This window comes from Engraulis encrasicolus, unplaced genomic scaffold (assembly GCF_034702125.1).
Source record: "Engraulis encrasicolus isolate BLACKSEA-1 unplaced genomic scaffold, IST_EnEncr_1.0 scaffold_27_np1212, whole genome shotgun sequence".
NCBI lineage: Eukaryota > Metazoa > Chordata > Actinopteri > Clupeiformes > Engraulidae > Engraulis > Engraulis encrasicolus.
In genome coordinates, this window is record NW_026945566.1 from 1,767,717 (window position 1) to 1,775,216 (window position 7,500).

Genomic DNA, 7,500 nt, shown 5'->3' on the forward strand with positions numbered 1-7,500 from the left:
TCTAGATGCCTCAGGAGTGGAAGCAAGAGGATCAGACAACTAGGAAATGATAGCACTGCAGTAGAACACACACATTCACGCAAGCACGATGTAGACACACACACACACACACACACACACACACACACACACACATACACACACACACACACACACACACACACACACACACACACACACACACACACACACACACACACACACACACACACACACACACACACACACACACACACACACACACACACACACACACACACACACACTAATTCACACTCTCCTAGTGACTTTGGAGGAACAGTGTCTGTTTCTATAAAGGACAATGACTGACCTCACTAGAGCCAGTCAGCTGTTGTGCTGCTTTTTTCAGTGGTGGCTGTGGAGAATAACTCTATGAATCATCTCTCTCTCTCTCTCTCTCTCGCTCTCTCTCTCTTTCTTTCTTTCTCTCTGTCTCTTTCTATCTCTCTCTCTCGCTCTCTCTCTCTCTCTCTAGTCTAGCTGGACTGTTCCCTCACTCTGACACCACTATCCCCTATTGTTAAAGACTGATAGTGGTAGTGTTTTGCAAACATCAACCTGATGCACTGACTCGGACACATCATCAGTGTTGTTTCCTGGAGTCACTGGGTGTTTCGGGTCTTACAACAGACACCCTCGACCAGGCGACCCGACCAGGGCTGATCAGACCCCGGCCTGTGTCCGAGTGGCATTCTACTCCCCCCACCTCTCTCCCCTCCTCAGCCAAAGCCATCTGGACGCTTTTTCAGCTGCCTCTGTGTTGTTGTTGATGGCTCTCTTCCGATTGGCCCCTGTTATGCCTAGTGTTCCGTAGGCTTTGCTCAGGGAGTGGCTGGCAAATCCCCGGCTCCCTACCTCCACTGGCATACATCTAGTTCTCCAGCCATTTCTGCGACAGTCCTCCACCAGCTCCTGGTACTTCTCCCTTTTCCTCTCCTGCGCCTCCTCCATCCTATCTTCCCATGGGACTGTGAGCTCGAGCATGACCAGTTGCTTTGTAGCCTCAGAAACCAGGATGAGGTCTGGTCTCAATCTGGACTGGGTGATGTGTGGTGGTATTTTCAGCTGCCTCTCCAGATCAACTATCATCACCCAGTCTCGGGCTGTAGAGAGCACCCCAGCCGCGGAGCCCTTTGGTGTTCTCTCGGGCTTCTGTCCCGCCTTCACAAACTGGATGGCCTTGGCGGTAGCTTGGGTGCATCGGCTATCCTTAATTCCCTTGCTGATTGCCTCAGCTATGGACTTCAGGACCTGATCGTGCCTCCATCGATAGCGACCCTCGCTCAGTGCCCTGGAGCAGCTGCTTAAGATGTGCTCCAAGGTCCCCATCTTGGAACACAGTGGACATGCGGGTGTCTCTATTTTGCCCCAGGTGTACAGGTTAGATGGGCTCGGGAGGACATCATACACCCCTTGGATGAGGAACTTGATTCTCTGGGGGTTCCACTGCCAGATGTCCTTCCAGGTGATGTTGCGCTCCATCGCCTGCTCCCACTTCATCCAGGCTCCTTGCTGCTTCATGGCCACTGCTCTGCTGGTTCGCTCCTCCTCCACTGAAGCCCGCACCTCCTCCTGCACCAGCCTCTGCCTCTCCCTCCCAGTGGCAGTCTTGTACTGGATTGTTGTTGACATCCCAAGTCCCGCTCTGCCTTGCGCCACTGTGCCGAGGATGGCCTTGTGCTTCAGCCGAGACTCTGCTTGCCGGACTGCATCGGCTGCCCTCCACTTCCTCCCTGTCCTCACCATGATTCCTGCCCCGGACACTTTGGCATCCCTGGATCCTGCGTACTGCAGGTGTTCCCGTGTCCGTGTCACAATGAACTCCTCTCTGACTGAGCTGAAGGGGAGCCTGAGCTTGTTGGTGTTTCCATACAGCCCGATGTTGCTAAAGCTGCGTGGTAAGCCCAGCCATCTGCGCAGATAGCTGCTCACCTTCTGCTCCAAGCCTTCCACCACGGTCATGGGCACCTCGTAGATGAGGAGAGGCCAGAGGATTCTTGGGAGGATTCCATGTTGGTACATCCAGGCCTTGAATTTACCAGGGAGCCCAGACTTGTCCACTGTTCTCAGCCATCCATCCAAGTCAGCACTGGTTGCCTTGATGGAGTCTCTGTCATTCAGGCTGCAGTTGAAGACCTTCCCCAGGCTCTTCACTGGTTTCTCAGTGACTGACGGGATCAGATGTTCTCCCAACCTGAAGCGGAATTTGTCTGAGACCTTCCCTTTCCGTAGTACCAGAGACCTGGACTTTGCTGGCTTGAAACACATGCGTGCCCAAGCCATGATCCTTTCCAACCCCTGGAGAATCCATCTGGCTCCTGGAACAGATGTTGTCGTCACAGTGAGGTCGTCCATGAAGGCTCTGATAGGCGGTTGCCTTACTCCAGACTTGCTGAGTGGACCTCTGCATTCGGTTTCAGCTCCCTTGGCAAGCATATTCATCGCCAGTGCGAAGAGGGTCACTGAGATGGTGCAACCAGTGATTATGCCCACTTCCAGCTGGTGCCAATCAGATGTCAGCTGACCGGATGACACTCTCAAGCTGAACTTGCTGTAGTAGTCCAGGATGAGGCTTTTCACCTTCTGGGGTACATGGTGCTTCTCTAGTGCGACCTCCACCAGCTTATGGGGTAAGGAACCATACGCGTTGGTGAGATCCAGCCACAGCACAGCCAGGTCACCTCTGCCCTCTTTCGCCTCCCTGATGAGCTGGGTTACCACTCCTGTGTGTTCCAGGCAACCGGGAACTCCCGGTATCCCTCCCTTCTGCACAGACGTGTCGATGTAATTATTGCTCAGCAGGAAGTTGGAGAGTCTCCTGGCCACGATGCTGAAGAAGATTTTACTCTCCACACTTAACAAGGAGATTACCCGAAACTGGTCGATGTTCTCAGACTTTTCTTCTTTCGGTATGTACACTCCCTCAGCATACCTCCATGGCTGGGCAATCTTCCCTCTCCTCCAGATCACCTTCAGGGCCTTCCAAAGCCGGCGTAGCAGTTTCGGGCAGTTCTTATAAACCTTATATGGCACACCACTCGGGCCTGGAGCTGAGCTTGATCTTGCTCTCCTCACCACTTCCTCCACTTCCCTTAGGCTTGCCTCCTTCAGGTTGAACTCTGAAGTAGGCTCTGGTGGTTCTATCAGTGCATTGCATGGGCCTAGCGGTTGTTCTCTGTTGGGGTCACTGTATGTGGCCTTGAGGTGGTTGTTGATCTCATCCTTCGAGCAGGTGAGGCGGCCCGCCCTCTTCTGGCCAAGTAGCTGCTTGGTCAAATTGAAAGGGTTAGCCAGGAAAGCTGCCCTCTTCCTGGCTCTTTCTTTCCGCCTCCTCCTGTGGAACTCTGCTCTCCGCAGGGTCAGCAGCTGCTTCCTCAGGATTGCTCTCAGGTCTGCTAGGCCCCCTCGCTCAGCATCTCCTGCTGTTCTGTATTGCTTCTTCAGCAGCTTGAGCTCTTCCCTGCACCGCTGGATTTTCCTTGCTCTGTGGCTTGGAGCATAAGCCGATGGTGCTGGCTTAGGAGCCTCGGTTCCAAACCGCTCTGCTGCGATGTTCACTATGAGCGTTGCCATTGTTCTCAGCCTCTGGTCCACATCCCCCTTGGCGGTCACCTCCAGGATCTGGTCCACATCCTCATCAAACTGCTTCCACTCTGCTCTCTTTGAGGACTGGGGCCACTGGATCCTTGGTTGAGCTGAAGGAGCACTGCCCGTTGCTGGAGCTTGCTGTCTCTGGAAATCCTGCAGGTTGTTGGGAGTTACCTGGAGAGGGCTCTGGGTGTCAGGTGGGCTGCTGGCAGTAGCTGGTGACACTAGGAGGCTCTGGGCACTATGGGTTGCCTCCGGGCCTAGCTCCTCCAGCGTCTGACCAGAAGTGACTTCTGTGCGTTGTGTCACCGTTGCCACTGTCAAGCATCTCATCCTGCCTTGATGTATCTTAAGGCCTCTCTCATTCTTGCAGGTTTTTCCACAGATGCATGTTGTTGCCGTTGTCGTTAATTCGTTTTCCTGAGTCGTCATTCGTAGATCCGTCCTGGTGGGGTGCTCATTCTCCCCCCCTCTCGGGCACCCCTGGGGGTATTTCTCATTAGTGGGTTTTGTAGCTTGCTTTGGGTTCTTCTTGTCAGAAGAATTGGTTTGGGCTGCCAACCCTCCCCAACCCGGGTTGCCGTCTCTCCGGCCGTCCTCTGTCTCTCCAGATGTCACCACACTCTTCGCGGTCGTCACCCAGTCTGTTCCTGGTTGTCACTGGTTTCCCAGGTTGTTTCAGTTTTGCAAACATCAACCTGATGCACTGACTCGGACACATCATCAGTGTTGTTTCCTGGAGTCACTGGGTGTTTCGGGTCTTACAACAGACACCCTCGACCAGGCGACCCGACCAGGGCTGATCAGACCCCGGCCTGTGTCCGAGTGGCATTCTACTCCCCCCACCTCTCTCCCCTCCTCAGCCAAAGCCATCTGGACGCTTTTTCAGCTGCCTCTGTGTTGTTGTTGATGGCTCTCTTCCGATTGGCCCCTGTTATGCCTAGTGTTCCGTAGGCTTTGCTCAGGGAGTGGCTGGCAAATCCCCGGCTCCCTACCTCCACTGGCATACATCTAGTTCTCCAGCCATTTCTGCGACAGTCCTCCACCAGCTCCTGGTACTTCTCCCTTTTCCTCTCCTGCGCCTCCTCCATCCTATCTTCCCATGGGACTGTGAGCTCGAGCATGACCAGTTGCTTTGTAGCCTCAGAAACCAGGATGAGGTCTGGTCTCAATCTGGACTGGGTGATGTGTGGTGGTATTTTCAGCTGCCTCTCCAGATCAACTGTCATCACCCAGTCTCGGGCTGTAGAGAGCACCCCAGCCGCGGAGCCCTTTGGTGTTCTCTCGGGCTTCTGTCCCGCCTTCACAAACTGGATGGCCTTGGCGGTAGCTTGGGTGCATCGGCTATCCTTAATTCCCTTGCTGATTGCCTCAGCTATGGACTTCAGGACCTGATCGTGCCTCCATCGATAGCGACCCTCGCTCAGTGCCCTGGAGCAGCTGCTTAAGATGTGCTCCAAGGTCCCCATCTTGGAACACAGTGGACATGCGGGTGTCTCTATTTTGCCCCAGGTGTACAGGTTAGATGGGCTCGGGAGGACATCATACACCCCTTGGATGAGGAACTTGATTCTCTGGGGGTTCCACTGCCAGATGTCCTTCCAGGTGATGTTGCGCTCCATCGCCTGCTCCCACTTCATCCAGGCTCCTTGCTGCTTCATGGCCACTGCTCTGCTGGTTCGCTCCTCCTCCACTGAAGCCCGCACCTCCTCCTGCACCAGCCTCTGCCTCTCCCTCCCAGTGGCAGTCTTGTACTGGATTGTTGTTGACATCCCAAGTCCCGCTCTGCCTTGCGCCACTGTGCCGAGGATGGCCTTGTGCTTCAGCCGAGACTCTGCTTGCCGGACTGCATCGGCTGCCCTCCACTTCCTCCCTGTCCTCACCATGATTCCTGCCCCGGACACTTTGGCATCCCTGGATCCTGCGTACTGCAGGTGTTCCCGTGTCCGTGTCACAATGAACTCCTCTCTGACTGAGCTGAAGGGGAGCCTGAGCTTGTTGGTGTAGTGTATTCAGTATTTAGTGGAATAGTGGTTCATATATTTACTGCAGGGTAGCTTAAAGGGCCGTACACACACGTCGCTACTAGTTACTCGCTCAGCGAATGAACTCAATAGAATGTCAATGTGTCCCAGCGAGACTCGCAGGCGAGTAGGCGAGTACTGTACAAGCGATGCGATGTGGGCGGATTCTGAGTTGAAAATATTTTATCTTCGAGCGAGGCGAGTAACCAATTGGAATGCAGAGTTCGGTACTTCTCGGCTGTCCATTGGCAGTTAAAGCCGCGGGAACTTTCAGCGAACGTTCCATGAAAGAGTGGCGAGTAGGCGAGCAAGCGAAAAGCTAGCTTTGTGTGTGTACGCCGCTTAACGCCGTACCAGCCATGCCAATTACTGGAGCCTAATAGAGCATCACTCACATCTTATTTCAGTCCTGTCAGAAATAAATGTCCTGACGAGAGAGAGACACACACACACACACACACACACACACACACACACACACACACACACACACACACACACACACACACACACACACACACACACACACACACACACACACACACACACACACACACACACACAGTGCACATTAAACACTCACAAACTCTGCGGTGGATGACAGAGCACAAGTTAAAAGGCTTAGGCTTTGAGTGTGTTAAATAATCTGGATTACAGTGTAATGTCTTAAGGTGCCTTTTCAGAACTGTTGCAGCTATGCTGGTTGTGCAATACCTGTCGGTTAAGTAATACCACATTACCTTTCCTTGATGGCCCTAATGCGAGGCTCAAATCACGGTTACAGTTGGATTACACTAAGGTGAACAGAACTAATTCACACATGCATCACTGATACAATCACATGTTTGCATACGTAAAAAGGTAAAGGATGGCCCATGTGTACAGCACCTAGCTGTATGATCTGTGTGCTAAATGTTAAACACATATTGTACATTGCTGAGGGGTAGCCTATACTACACTCTACTCAGTACTCAGTCAGCAGAGATCCAAATCCCCTGTGGTAAATGTTAAACACATATTGTACAAATACAGGCAGACACACAGACATGTTTTAAACAGAAATGGTATGCAATGACTGAATGTTTGGTTGCTCTATGTTCTTATAAGTGTTTCATGTTTTTAACTAAACCCTTGAGTCCTCAAATTGTCATTGAGTCCTCAAAATGTAATTTCCATTCCCTACCCCTCCCCGACTCTTAAAGTGGGGTGTTTTGGGGCCTGATGCTGATACATTGAAAGTACTGTGATTTTATTACTCAACACTGCCAATCAGTATTGTGTTGCCAGACTATGTAAATCACTGTAGTTGATTAAGTAAAGTAAATGTTGGAAGCACTTCTTACAATGACATACCAATGTATTTACCTTGGCTACCAGTGGCTACACAGGTGTCTAACAAGTTTTTAGTCGATATCAACGATTTATTAGTTCTTTCTTAGTCTCTGCAGATATTACTAGCAACTGCGATTGATGACTGGGATGCTTTGGATCCATCCTTTTGAGCAGAAATGTTTAATACTCTTATTGCTATTGCAAGAAATGTAACTACTAAGCCCTACCATGGCACTAACGGTAGGGCACTCGTCTACTTCGTGGCCGACCCTTGTTCGATACCGGCTTGTTTCTCTCTCTCTACTGATTTCCTGTCGCACTTCACTGTCTCTGTCATAATAAAGGCATAAAAAGCCAAAAAAGAGAGAAATGGTTCTACTAACTACTGGGACCCCTCGGATGGATGTTTATAATGTGGGTCCCTCTTTGAGTGGTGTGGAATGTGGAGCCCATTGTTTAGTTCCAGCAGCTCGAGCTGGGTAATGAGTCACATGTGTCTCACCTCACCCCTTCTCTCATCCAGTGGTGATGTGTG

General features: G+C 51.9%; 1 protein-coding gene across 8 annotated transcripts in view; it reads left to right on the plus strand.

Annotated features, from left to right (window-relative positions):
- Positions 1 to 7,500, plus strand: part of limch1a (LIM and calponin homology domains 1a) — an 86,987-nt gene that overhangs the window by 30,500 nt on the left and 48,987 nt on the right. The gene's annotated exons all lie outside the window — the stretch shown is intronic.